The sequence below is a fragment of the Ochotona curzoniae genome, unplaced genomic scaffold, assembly GCF_017591425.1.
Source record: "Ochotona curzoniae isolate NIBS_2020 unplaced genomic scaffold, NIBS_Ocur_1.0 contig_3050, whole genome shotgun sequence".
Lineage (NCBI taxonomy): Eukaryota > Metazoa > Chordata > Mammalia > Lagomorpha > Ochotonidae > Ochotona > Ochotona curzoniae.
In genome coordinates, this window is record NW_024465705.1 from 1 (window position 1) to 14374 (window position 14374).

The following is a 14374-nucleotide window of genomic DNA, read 5'->3' on the forward strand; positions in this document are numbered from 1 at the left end:
ACAAAGGGCAGCTTTGTGCACCCTCTCGTGGCCAATAGCACTCACTGCAGGACGCTCCTCCAGGCCTCTCCTGCCAGATCAAGGGAAGCTGACCCAGCCCAGAGAGGCATTCTCTCTCAAGACCCTCTTGACAGAGGTTGCACAGGAGTTCCATGACAGAAGCCTTACGCACGCCCTCGGGATTTGCATTCGCACGGAAAAAAGCAGTCTAGAGCCACAGCACAAGGCACAGCACAGCAGAGCAAAGCACAGGACGCAGCACACTCCCTCCCAGGAGCCCAGCAGCTTTCTGTCTCTTCCTGCCTGCCTACCTGCCAGCCTCCCCCTGTCCTATTTGCTTTGAAGCACACAGCAACAAGGCAGGGAGAGGCAGCAATCTTTCTTGCATCTGCTGGCTCACTTCCCCAGGGACCACCACCAGAGCCAGCAGTGGCTGGGCCAGGACAAGCCTGGGAATCAGGAGCTTCCTCCAGATCTCCCACAGGAGCACAGGGGCACAGGAGCACAGGGGCACAAGCCCCTGCACCATCCTCTGCTGCTCTCCCAGGAGTACCGGCAGGGAGCTGGACCGCAGGGGAAGCAGCCAGGCTTTAAAATAGCACCCATACAGACCATCCGCCTGGGAGGCTGAGGCTTGACCCACTGGGACAACACCCACAGCACCACCCCACAGCACCCGACTCCACCCCTTGATGGTTTCTTCAGCAGCTCCTTCACCAGACTGGTGAGGGTGCCTGTCCCCCTGGCTTGCACAATTTATGCCGTTGCGTGCTGTGAGAGCAGCCGGTACAAATGAGGGATCCACGCATGTTGCTACTCTACCTGTCCTGGTGAGAAGGAACTCTGTGGAGAACACACATCCGCCGTTGGGTGTCTTGTGGCAGGTGGCACATCAGCGGTGGCCGATGGTCCACGGCTGGCCTGCAGGAGAGAGAGTCTTGAGTCCAGGATGGCCCTGGTGGAGGGTGAAGCGTTCCCTGGTGAACGAGAGGGCAGCAGCATCTGGCTGGAGGCCGTGGGGCCAAATTCCTGCCTCAAAAGCACACGACAGGGATGCCTAAGCCCTCGAGTTTTCCTCGGAGCCCCTGACAAAGGGAAAGGGGTCCTCATGAGCCCATGCCCAGAGATGGCATGGGAGGCCACGCTGGACACCCATGCCACCGAGGTTGTGGCAAGAGGAGGCTTGTGGGCCCTCATGGACACACACACACACATACACACGCAGGCCCTGTAGGAGAGAAAGACAGTGGGCAGGCAGGCAGGCATGAGGGCAGGGACAGACTCCAGCACCTGGGAAAGGGGGTCATGAGCACTGACACACGAAGAGCAAGCAAGCAAGCAGGCCATTGTGGGGAGGCCGCAGCCATCCACGTGGGCTTGAGCTGTCGAGTGACCAGGTAGGAAAGTGTCTTGTGAAAAGGGCTGAGGAGCCACCAGAGAGAGCGCCGGAGAAGGCCTGGAGCCTGAAGACACCCACGAGGAAGGGCAGGGCTTCTGCCGAAAAGCAGGAGGATAACAGACCTGTTGCCAGAGACCAGCACTAAGCAAGTGAGCAGGAAAGCCGTGTCTATCAGGGCAACTTGAGATCAAGCACTGAGCGGGCAGGGGTAGGCAGGACAGCTGTGGAGGGCCTCCGGGGGGGGCTGGGGTGCACGGCCAAGGCATGGGCAAGCAGGCAAGGGGTAACGAGTGTTTGAGTAGAGGGCAGGGATACGGGGGAGCACCTCCCCAAAGAGCCTCTCCAAAAGAAGGGTTCAGGGCAGAGTGCAGGAAGGGCTTGCGGGGAAACAGTCCAGGGGTCCAGGCCTGTGCTGCCGGGAGCACAGGCCCTGAAAGCGCTCCCTCGTCCAGGCCCAAGTGGTTCCCTGGCCACCGTCATACCTGCTCATGACTTCTGCCACCTACAGTGCAAGTTCCCAAGTGTGCCCCAAAAGCCTGACCATCGGGTCCGGTGCGGTGGCGTAGTGGTTCAGGTCCTCGTCTTGCACACCTGGGATCCCATCTGGGCGCCAGTACTACTCCCAGCAGCCCCGCTTCCCATCCAGCTCCCTGCCTGTGGCCCTGGAAAGCAGTCGAGGATGGTCCAAGGCTCTGGGACCCTGCACCCACATGGGAGACCCGGAAGAGGCTCCTGGCTTCGGATTGGCTCAGCTCCAGCCGTGGCGGCCACCTGGGGAGTGAATCATCGGACGGAAGATCTTCCTCTCTGCCTCTCCTCCTCTCTGTACATCCGCCTTTCCAATAAAAAGAAAAGCCTGACCATCTCCTTCCACTGCAACACGAACACAGCACTGCATGCCTGCTCGGTTGAGCTCGGCTGGGCTCAGCTGTGCTCGATTGTGCTCGGCGGAGGGGGCGGGAGGAGAACGGTGCTGGGAATATAGACGTCTCAGAATGCACCTCGAGAGACAAGGGGATGGTGTCTATTGGCCCAGAGCGCCCGTTCGAAGGCTACCTAGTGGAACATCGTTTCTCAAAATGCCTCACCACTCCAGCGGCAAGAGTATTTAAGTGGCCCGACGTGGGACTACAACTCCCAGAGGGCCCATGGGCACGCAGACTGACGTGGGACTGCAACTCCCACAGAGCCCTGAGCACGCACACTGACGTGGGACTGCAACTCCCAGAGTTCTTTGCATGTCCTGACAGAGTATCTTGCTGGTGAAGGCACCCTGACACTTTTACCACAAAGGCCCGGGCTCATGCTAGGCACCAGGCATCCTACACCCCCTCCTGGGCCTCGATATGCGGGCCGTTCGGCCTTGGACCCCTGGTCTTTTAACGACACGTGTCCGGGAGCACTGCCCGGGACCCCCACCTGACGCTGGGGTGCCTAGGGGCTGGGCTGTCTAGAGCTCTGAAGGCCGAAGCCCACCCGGGATACAAAGGGCAGCTTTGTGCACCCTCTCGTGGCCAATAGCACTCACTGCAGGACGCTCCTCCAGGCCTCTCCTGCCAGATCAAGGGAAGCTGACCCAGCCCAGAGAGGCATTCTCTCTCAAGACCCTCTTGACAGAGGTTGCACAGGAGTTCCATGACAGAAGCCTTACGCACGCCCTCGGGATTTGCATTCGCACGGAAAAAAGCAGTCTAGAGCCACAGCACAAGGCACAGCACAGCAGAGCAAAGCACAGGACGCAGCACACTCCCTCCCAGGAGCCCAGCAGCTTTCTGTCTCTTCCTGCCTGCCTACCTGCCAGCCTCCCCCTGTCCTATTTGCTTTGAAGCACACAGCAACAAGGCAGGGAGAGGCAGCAATCTTTCTTGCATCTGCTGGCTCACTTCCCCAGGGACCACCACCAGAGCCAGCAGTGGCTGGGCCAGGACAAGCCTGGGAATCAGGAGCTTCCTCCAGATCTCCCACAGGAGCACAGGGGCACAGGAGCACAGGGGCACAAGCCCCTGCACCATCCTCTGCTGCTCTCCCAGGAGTACCGGCAGGGAGCTGGACCGCAGGGGAAGCAGCCAGGCTTTAAAATAGCACCCATACAGACCATCCGCCTGGGAGGCTGAGGCTTGACCCACTGGGACAACACCCACAGCACCACCCCACAGCACCCGACTCCACCCCTTGATGGTTTCTTCAGCAGCTCCTTCACCAGACTGGTGAGGGTGCCTGTCCCCCTGGCTTGCACAATTTATGCCGTTGCGTGCTGTGAGAGCAGCCGGTACAAATGAGGGATCCACGCATGTTGCTACTCTACCTGTCCTGGTGAGAAGGAACTCTGTGGAGAACACACATCCGCCGTTGGGTGTCTTGTGGCAGGTGGCACATCAGCGGTGGCCGATGGTCCACGGCTGGCCTGCAGGAGAGAGAGTCTTGAGTCCAGGATGGCCCTGGTGGAGGGTGAAGCGTTCTCTGGTGAACGAGATGGAAGCAGCATCTGGCTGGAGGCCGTGGGGCCAAATTCCTGCCTCAAAAGCACACGACAGGGATGCCTAAGCCCTCGAGTTTTCCTCGGAGCCCCTGACAAAGGGAAAGGGGTCCTCATGAGCCCATGCCCAGAGATGGCATGGGAGGCCACGCTGGACACCCATGCCACCGAGGTTGTGGCAAGAGGAGGCTTGTGGGCCCTCATGGACACACACACACACATACACACGCAGGCCCTGTAGGAGAGAAAGACAGTGGGCAGGCAGGCAGGCATGAGGGCAGGGACAGACTCCAGCACCTGGGAAAGGGGGTCATGAGCACTGACACACGAAGAGCAAGCAAGCAGGCCATTGTGGGGAGGCCGCAGCCATCCACGTGGGCTTGAGCTGTCGAGTGACCAGGTAGGAAAGTGTCTTGTGAAAAGGGCTGAGGAGCCACCAGAGAGAGCGCCGGAGAAGGCCTGGAGCCTGAAGACACCCACGAGGAAGGGCAGGGCTTCTGCCGAAAAGCAGGAGGATAACAGACCTGTTGCCAGAGACCAGCACTAAGCAAGTGAGCAGGAAAGCCGTGTCTATCAGGGCAACTTGAGATCAAGCACTGAGCGGGCAGGGGTAGGCAGGACAGCTGTGGAGGGCCTCCGGGGGGGGGGGCTGGGGTGCACGGCCAAGGCATGGGCAAGCAGGCAAGGGGTAACGAGTGTTTGAGTAGAGGGCAGGGATACGGGGGAGCACCTCCCCAAAGAGCCTCTCCAAAAGAAGGGTTCAGGGCAGAGTGCAGGAAGGGCTTGCGGGGAAACAGTCCAGGGGTCCAGGCCTGTGCTGCCGGGAGCACAGGCCCTGAAAGCGCTCCCTCGTCCAGGCCCAAGTGGTTCCCTGGCCACCGTCATACCTGCTCATGACTTCTGCCACCTGCAGTGCAAGTTCCCAAGTGTGCCCCAAAAGCCCGACCATCGGGCCCGGTGCGGTGGCGTAGTGGTTCAGGTCCTCGTCTTGCACACCTGGGATCCCATCTGGGCGCCAGTACTACTCCCAGCAGCCCCGCTTCCCATCCAGCTCCCTGCCTGTGGCCCTGGAAAGCAGTCGAGGATGGTCCAAGGCTCTGGGACCCTGCACCCACATGGGAGACCCGGAAGAGGCTCCTGGCTTCGGATTGGCTCAGCTCCAGCCGTGGCGGCCGCCTGGGGAGTGAATCATCGGACGGAAGATCTTCCTCTCTGCCTCTCCTCCTCTCTGTACATCCGCCTTTCCAATAAAAAGAAAAGCCTGACCATCTCCTTCCACTGCAACACGAACACAGCACTGCATGCCTGCTCGGTTGAGCTCGGCTGGGCTCAGCTGTGCTCGATTGTGCTCGGCGGAGGGGGCGGGAGGAGAACGGTGCTGGGAATATAGACGTCTCAGAATGCACCTCGAGAGACAAGGGGATGGTGTCTATTGGCCCAGAGCGCCCCTTCGAAGGCTACCTAGTGGAACATCGTTTCTCAAAATGCCTCACCACTCCAGCGGCAAGAGTATTTAAGTGGCCCGACGTGGGACTACAACTCCCAGAGGGCCCATGGGCACGCAGACTGACGTGGGACTGCAACTCCCACAGAGCCCTGAGCACGCACACTGACGTGGGACTGCAACTCCCAGAGTTCTTTGGGTGTCCTGACAGAGTATCTTGCTGGTGAAGGCACCCTGACACTTTTACCACAAAGGCCCAGGCTCATGCTAGGCACCAGGCATCCTACACCCCCTCCTGGGCCTCGATATGCGGGCCGTTCGGCCTTGGACCCCTGGTCTTTTAACGACACGTGTCCGGGAGCACTGCCCGGGACCCCCACCTGACGCTGGGGTGCCTAGGGGCTGGGCTGTCTAGAGCTCTGAAGGCCAAAGCCCACCCGGGATACAAAGGGCAGCTTTGTGCGCCCTCTCGTGGCCAATAGCACTCACTGCAGGACGCTCCTCCAGGCCTCTCCTGCCAGATCAAGGGAAGCTGACCCAGCCCAGAGAGGCATTCTCTCTCAAGACCCTCTTGACAGAGGTTGCACAGGAGTTCCATGACAGAAGCCTTACGCACGCCCTCGGGATTTGCATTCGCACGGAAAAAAGCAGTCTAGAGCCACAGCACAAGGCACAGCACAGCAGAGCAAAGCACAGGACGCAGCACACTCCCTCCCAGGAGCCCAGCAGCTTTCTGTCTCTTCCTGCCTGCCTACCTGCCAGCCTCCCCCTGTCCTATTTGCTTTGAAGCACACAGCAACAAGGCAGGGAGAGGCAGCAATCTTTCTTGCATCTGCTGGCTCACTTCCCCAGGGACCACCACCAGAGCCAGCAGTGGCTGGGCCAGGACAAGCCTGGGAATCAGGAGCTTCCTCCAGATCTCCCACAGGAGCACAGGGGCACAGGAGCACAGGGGCACAAGCCCCTGCACCATCCTCTGCTGCTCTCCCAGGAGTACCGGCAGGGAGCTGGACCGCAGGGGAAGCAGCCAGGCTTTAAAATAGCACCCATACAGACCATCCGCCTGGGAGGCTGAGGCTTGACCCACTGGGACAACACCCACAGCACCACCCCACAGCACCCGACTCCACCCCTTGATGGTTTCTTCAGCAGCTCCTTCACCAGACTGGTGAGGGTGCCTGTCCCCCTGGCTTGCACAATTTATGCCGTTGCGTGCTGTGAGAGCAGCCGGTACAAATGAGGGATCCACGCATGTTGCTACTCTACCTGTCCTGGTGAGAAGGAACTCTGTGGAGAACACACATCCGCCGTTGGGTGTCTTGTGGCAGGTGGCACATCAGCGGTGGCCGATGGTCCACGGCTGGCCTGCAGGAGAGAGAGTCTTGAGTCCAGGATGGCCCTGGTGGAGGGTGAAGCGTTCCCTGGTGAACGAGAGGGCAGCAGCATCTGGCTGGAGGCCGTGGGGCCAAATTCCTGCCTCAAAAGCACACGACAGGGATGCCTAAGCCCTCGAGTTTTCCTCGGAGCCCCTGACAAAGGGAAAGGGGTCCTCATGAGCCCATGCCCAGAGATGGCATGGGAGGCCACGCTGGACACCCATGCCACCGAGGTTGTGGCAAGAGGAGGCTTGTGGGCCCTCATGGACACACACACACACATACACACGCAGGCCCTGTAGGAGAGAAAGACAGTGGGCAGGCAGGCAGGCATGAGGGCAGGGACAGACTCCAGCACCTGGGAAAGGGGGTCATGAGCACTGACACACGAAGAGCAAGCAAGCAAGCAGGCCATTGTGGGGAGGCCGCAGCCATCCACGTGGGCTTGAGCTGTCGAGTGACCAGGTAGGAAAGTGTCTTGTGAAAAGGGCTGAGGAGCCACCAGAGAGAGCGCCGGAGAAGGCCTGGAGCCTGAAGACACCCACGAGGAAGGGCAGGGCTTCTGCCGAAAAGCAGGAGGATAACAGACCTGTTGCCAGAGACCAGCACTAAGCAAGTGAGCAGGAAAGCCGTGTCTATCAGGGCAACTTGAGATCAAGCACTGAGCGGGCAGGGGTAGGCAGGACAGCTGTGGAGGGCCTCCGGGGGGGGGCTGGGGTGCACGGCCAAGGCATGGGCAAGCAGGCAAGGGGTAACGAGTGTTTGAGTAGAGGGCAGGGATACGGGGGAGCACCTCCCCAAAGAGCCTCTCCAAAAGAAGGGTTCAGGGCAGAGTGCAGGAAGGGCTTGCGGGGAAACAGTCCAGGGGTCCAGGCCTGTGCTGCCGGGAGCACAGGCCCTGAAAGCGCTCCCTCGTCCAGGCCCAAGTGGTTCCCTGGCCACCGTCATACCTGCTCATGACTTCTGCCACCTGCAGTGCAAGTTCCCAAGTGTGCCCCAAAAGCCCGACCATCGGGCCCGGTGCGGTGGCGTAGTGGTTCAGGTCCTCGTCTTGCACACCTGGGATCCCATCTGGGCGCCAGTACTACTCCCAGCAGCCCCGCTTCCCATCCAGCTCCCTGCCTGTGGCCCTGGAAAGCAGTCGAGGATGGTCCAAGGCTCTGGGACCCTGCACCCACATGGGAGACCCGGAAGAGGCTCCTGGCTTCGGATTGGCTCAGCTCCAGCCGTGGCGGCCGCCTGGGGAGTGAATCATCGGACGGAAGATCTTCCTCTCTGCCTCTCCTCCTCTCTGTACATCCGCCTTTCCAATAAAAAGAAAAGCCTGACCATCTCCTTCCACTGCAACACGAACACAGCACTGCATGCCTGCTCGGTTGAGCTCGGCTGGGCTCAGCTGTGCTCGATTGTGCTCGGCGGAGGGGGCGGGAGGAGAACGGTGCTGGGAATATAGACGTCTCAGAATGCACCTCGAGAGACAAGGGGATGGTGTCTATTGGCCCAGAGCGCCCGTTCGAAGGCTACCTAGTGGAACATCGTTTCTCAAAATGCCTCACCACTCCAGCGGCAAGAGTATTTAAGTGGCCCGACGTGGGACTACAACTCCCAGAGGGCCCATGGGCACGCAGACTGACGTGGGACTGCAACTCCCACAGAGCCCTGAGCACGCACACTGACGTGGGACTGCAACTCCCAGAGTTCTTTGGGTGTCCTGACAGAGTATCTTGCTGGTGAAGGCACCCTGGCACTTTTACCACAAAGGCCCAGGCTCATGCTAGGCACCAGGCATCCTACACCCCCTCCTGGGCCTTGATATGCGGGCCGTTCGGCCTTGGACCCCTGGTCTTTTAACGACACGTGTCCGGGAGCACTGCCCGGGACCCCCACCTGACGCTGGGGTGCCTAGGGGCTGGGCTGTCTAGAGCTCTGAAGGCCAAAGCCCACCCGGGATACAAAGGGCAGCTTTGTGCGCCCTCTCGTGGCCAATAGCACTCACTGCAGGACGCTCCTCCAGGCCTCTCCTGCCAGATCAAGGGAAGCTGACCCAGCCCAGAGAGGCATTCTCTCTCAAGACCCTCTTGACAGAGGTTGCACAGGAGTTCCATGACAGAAGCCTTACGCACGCCCTCGGGATTTGCATTCGCACGGAAAAAAGCAGTCTAGAGCCACAGCACAAGGCACAGCACAGCAGAGCAAAGCACAGGACGCAGCACACTCCCTCCCAGGAGCCCAGCAGCTTTCTGTCTCTTCCTGCCTGCCTACCTGCCAGCCTCCCCCTGTCCTATTTGCTTTGAAGCACACAGCAACAAGGCAGGGAGAGGCAGCAATCTTTCTTGCATCTGCTGGCTCACTTCCCCAGGGACCACCACCAGAGCCAGCAGTGGCTGGGCCAGGACAAGCCTGGGAATCAGGAGCTTCCTCCAGATCTCCCACAGGAGCACAGGGGCACAGGAGCACAGGGGCACAAGCCCCTGCACCATCCTCTGCTGCTCTCCCAGGAGTACCGGCAGGGAGCTGGACCGCAGGGGAAGCAGCCAGGCTTTAAAATAGCACCCATACAGACCATCCGCCTGGGAGGCTGAGGCTTGACCCACTGGGACAACACCCACAGCACCACCCCACAGCACCCGACTCCACCCCTTGATGGTTTCTTCAGCAGCTCCTTCACCAGACTGGTGAGGGTGCCTGTCCCCCTGGCTTGCACAATTTATGCCGTTGCGTGCTGTGAGAGCAGCCGGTACAAATGAGGGATCCACGCATGTTGCTACTCTACCTGTCCTGGTGAGAAGGAACTCTGTGGAGAACACACATCCGCCGTTGGGTGTCTTGTGGCAGGTGGCACATCAGCGGTGGCCGATGGTCCACGGCTGGCCTGCAGGAGAGAGAGTCTTGAGTCCAGGATGGCCCTGGTGGAGGGTGAAGCGTTCCCTGGTGAACGAGAGGGCAGCAGCATCTGGCTGGAGGCCGTGGGGCCAAATTCCTGCCTCAAAAGCACACGACAGGGATGCCTAAGCCCTCGAGTTTTCCTCGGAGCCCCTGACAAAGGGAAAGGGGTCCTCATGAGCCCATGCCCAGAGATGGCATGGGAGGCCACGCTGGACACCCATGCCACCGAGGTTGTGGCAAGAGGAGGCTTGTGGGCCCTCATGGACACACACACACACATACACACGCAGGCCCTGTAGGAGAGAAAGACAGTGGGCAGGCAGGCAGGCATGAGGGCAGGGACAGACTCCAGCACCTGGGAAAGGGGGTCATGAGCACTGACACACAAAGAGCAAGCAAGCAAGCAGGCCATTGTGGGGAGGCCGCAGCCATCCACGTGGGCTTGAGCTGTCGAGTGACCAGGTAGGAAAGTGTCTTGTGAAAAGGGCTGAGGAGCCACCAGAGAGAGCGCCGGAGAAGGCCTGGAGCCTGAAGACACCCACGAGGAAGGGCAGGGCTTCTGCCGAAAAGCAGGAGGATAACAGACCTGTTGCCAGAGACCAGCACTAAGCAAGTGAGCAGGAAAGCCGTGTCTATCAGGGCAACTTGAGATCAAGCACTGAGCGGGCAGGGGTAGGCAGGACAGCTGTGGAGGGCCTCCGGGGGGGGGGCTGGGGTGCACGGCCAAGGCATGGGCAAGCAGGCAAGGGGTAACGAGTGTTTGAGTAGAGGGCAGGGATACGGGGGAGCACCTCCCCAAAGAGCCTCTCCAAAAGAAGGGTTCAGGGCAGAGTGCAGGAAGGGCTTGCGGGGAAACAGTCCAGGGGTCCAGGCCTGTGCTGCCGGGAGCACAGGCCCTGAAAGCGCTCCCTCGTCCAGGCCCAAGTGGTTCCCTGGCCACCGTCATACCTGCTCATGACTTCTGCCACCTGCAGTGCAAGTTCCCAAGTGTGCCCCAAAAGCCCGACCATCGGGCCCGGTGCGGTGGCGTAGTGGTTCAGGTCCTCGTCTTGCACACCTGGGATCCCATCTGGGCGCCAGTACTACTCCCAGCAGCCCCGCTTCCCATCCAGCTCCCTGCCTGTGGCCCTGGAAAGCAGTCGAGGATGGTCCAAGGCTCTGGGACCCTGCACCCACATGGGAGACCCGGAAGAGGCTCCTGGCTTCGGATTGGCTCAGCTCCAGCCGTGGCGGCCGCCTGGGGAGTGAATCATCGGACGGAAGATCTTCCTCTCTGCCTCTCCTCCTCTCTGTACATCCGCCTTTCCAATAAAAAGAAAAGCCTGACCATCTCCTTCCACTGCAACACGAACACAGCACTGCATGCCTGCTCGGTTGAGCTCGGCTGGGCTCAGCTGTGCTCGATTGTGCTCGGCGGAGGGGGCGGGAGGAGAACGGTGCTGGGAATATAGACGTCTCAGAATGCACCTCGAGAGACAAGGGGATGGTGTCTATTGGCCCAGAGCGCCCGTTCGAAGGCTACCTAGTGGAACATCGTTTCTCAAAATGCCTCACCACTCCAGCGGCAAGAGTATTTAAGTGGCCCGACGTGGGACTACAACTCCCAGAGGGCCCATGGGCACGCAGACTGACGTGGGACTGCAACTCCCACAGAGCCCTGAGCACGCACACTGACGTGGGACTGCAACTCCCAGAGTTCTTTGGGTGTCCTGACAGAGTATCTTGCTGGTGAAGGCACCCTGACACTTTTACCACAAAGGCCCAGGCTCATGCTAGGCACCAGGCATCCTACACCCCCTCCTGGGCCTCGATATGCGGGCCGTTCGGCCTTGGACCCCTGGTCTTTTAACGACACGTGTCCAGGAGCACTGCCCGGGACCCCCACCTGACGCTGGGGTGCCTAGGGGCTGGGCTGTCTAGAGCTCTGAAGGCCGAAGCCCACCCGGGATACAGAGGGCAGCTTTGTGCGCCCTCTCGTGGCCAATAGCACTCACTGCAGGACGCTCCTCCAGGCCTCTCCTGCCAGATCAAGGGAAGCTGACCCAGCCCAGAGAGGCATTCTCTCTCAAGACCCTCTTGACAGAGGTTGCACAGGAGTTCCATGACAGAAGCCTTACGCACGCCCTCGGGATTTGCATTCGCACGGAAAAAAGCAGTCTAGAGCCACAGCACAAGGCACAGCACAGCAGAGCAAAGCACAGGACGCAGCACACTCCCTCCCAGGAGCCCAGCAGCTTTCTGTCTCTTCCTGCCTGCCTACCTGCCAGCCTCCCCCTGTCCTATTTGCTTTGAAGCACACAGCAACAAGGCAGGGAGAGGCAGCAATCTTTCTTGCATCTGCTGGCTCACTTCCCCAGGGACCACCACCAGAGCCAGCAGTGGCTGGGCCAGGACAAGCCTGGGAATCAGGAGCTTCCTCCAGATCTCCCACAGGAGCACAGGGGCACAGGAGCACAGGGGCACAAGCCCCTGCACCATCCTCTGCTGCTCTCCCAGGAGTACCGGCAGGGAGCTGGACCGCAGGGGAAGCAGCCAGGCTTTAAAATAGCACCCATACAGACCATCCGCCTGGGAGGCTGAGGCTTGACCCACTGGGACAACACCCACAGCACCACCCCACAGCACCCGACTCCACCCCTTGATGGTTTCTTCAGCAGCTCCTTCACCAGACTGGTGAGGGTGCCTGTCCCCCTGGCTTGCACAATTTATGCCGTTGCGTGCTGTGAGAGCAGCCGGTACAAATGAGGGATCCACGCATGTTGCTACTCTACCTGTCCTGGTGAGAAGGAACTCTGTGGAGAACACACATCCGCCGTTGGGTGTCTTGTGGCAGGTGGCACATCAGCGGTGGCCGATGGTCCACGGCTGGCCTGCAGGAGAGAGAGTCTTGAGTCCAGGATGGCCCTGGTGGAGGGTGAAGCGTTCCCTGGTGAACGAGAGGGCAGCAGCATCTGGCTGGAGGCCGTGGGGCCAAATTCCTGCCTCAAAAGCACACGACAGGGATGCCTAAGCCCTCGAGTTTTCCTCGGAGCCCCTGACAAAGGGAAAGGGGTCCTCATGAGCCCATGCCCAGAGATGGCATGGGAGGCCACGCTGGACACCCATGCCACCGAGGTTGTGGCAAGAGGAGGCTTGTGGGCCCTCATGGACACACACACACACATACACACGCAGGCCCTGTAGGAGAGAAAGACAGTGGGCAGGCAGGCAGGCATGAGGGCAGGGACAGACTCCAGCACCTGGGAAAGGGGGTCATGAGCACTGACACACGAAGAGCAAGCAAGCAAGCAGGCCATTGTGGGGAGGCCGCAGCCATCCACGTGGGCTTGAGCTGTCGAGTGACCAGGTAGGAAAGTGTCTTGTGAAAAGGGCTGAGGAGCCACCAGAGAGAGCGCCGGAGAAGGCCTGGAGCCTGAAGACACCCACGAGGAAGGGCAGGGCTTCTGCCGAAAAGCAGGAGGATAACAGACCTGTTGCCAGAGACCAGCACTAAGCAAGTGAGCAGGAAAGCCGTGTCTATCAGGGCAACTTGAGATCAAGCACTGAGCGGGCAGGGGTAGGCAGGACAGCTGTGGAGGGCCTCCGGGGGGGGGCTGGGGTGCACGGCCAAGGCATGGGCAAGCAGGCAAGGGGTAACGAGTGTTTGAGTAGAGGGCAGGGATACGGGGGAGCACCTCCCCAAAGAGCCTCTCCAAAAGAAGGGTTCAGGGCAGAGTGCAGGAAGGGCTTGCGGGGAAACAGTCCAGGGGTCCAGGCCTGTGCTGCCGGGAGCACAGGCCCTGAAAGCGCTCCCTCGTCCAGGCCCAAGTGGTTCCCTGGCCACCGTCATACCTGCTCATGACTTCTGCCACCTGCAGTGCAAGTTCCCAAGTGTGCCCCAAAAGCCCGACCATCGGGCCCGGTGCGGTGGCGTAGTGGTTCAGGTCCTCGTCTTGCACACCTGGGATCCCATCTGGGCGCCAGTACTACTCCCAGCAGCCCCGCTTCCCATCCAGCTCCCTGCCTGTGGCCCTGGAAAGCAGTCGAGGATGGTCCAAGGCTCTGGGACCCTGCACCCACATGGGAGACCCGGAAGAGGCTCCTGGCTTCGGATTGGCTCAGCTCCAGCCGTGGCGGCCACCTGGGGAGTGAATCATCGGACGGAAGATCTTCCTCTCTGCCTCTCCTCCTCTCTGTACATCCGCCTTTCCAATAAAAAGAAAAGCCTGACCATCTCCTTCCACTGCAACACGAACACAGCACTGCATGCCTGCTCGGTTGAGCTCGGCTGGGCTCAGCTGTGCTCGATTGTGCTCGGCGGAGGGGGCGGGAGGAGAACGGTGCTGGGAATATAGACGTCTCAGAATGCACCTCGAGAGACAAGGGGATGGTGTCTATTGGCCCAGAGCGCCCGTTCGAAGGCTACCTAGTGGAACATCGTTTCTCAAAATGCCTCACCACTCCAGCGGCAAGAGTATTTAAGTGGCCCGACGTGGGACTACAACTCCCAGAGGGCCCATGGGCACGCAGACTGACGTGGGACTGCAACTCCCACAGAGCCCTGAGCACGCACACTGACGTGGGACTGCAACTCCCAGAGTTCTTTGGGTGTCCTGACAGAGTATCTTGCTGGTGAAGGCACCCTGACACTTTTACCACAAAGGCCCAGGCTCATGCTAGGCACCAGGCATCCTACACCCCCTCCTGGGCCTCGATATGCGGGCCGTTCGGCCTTGGACCCCTGGTCTTTTAACGACACGTGTCCAGGAGCACTGCCCGGGACCCCCACCTGACGCTGGGGTGCCTAGGGGCTG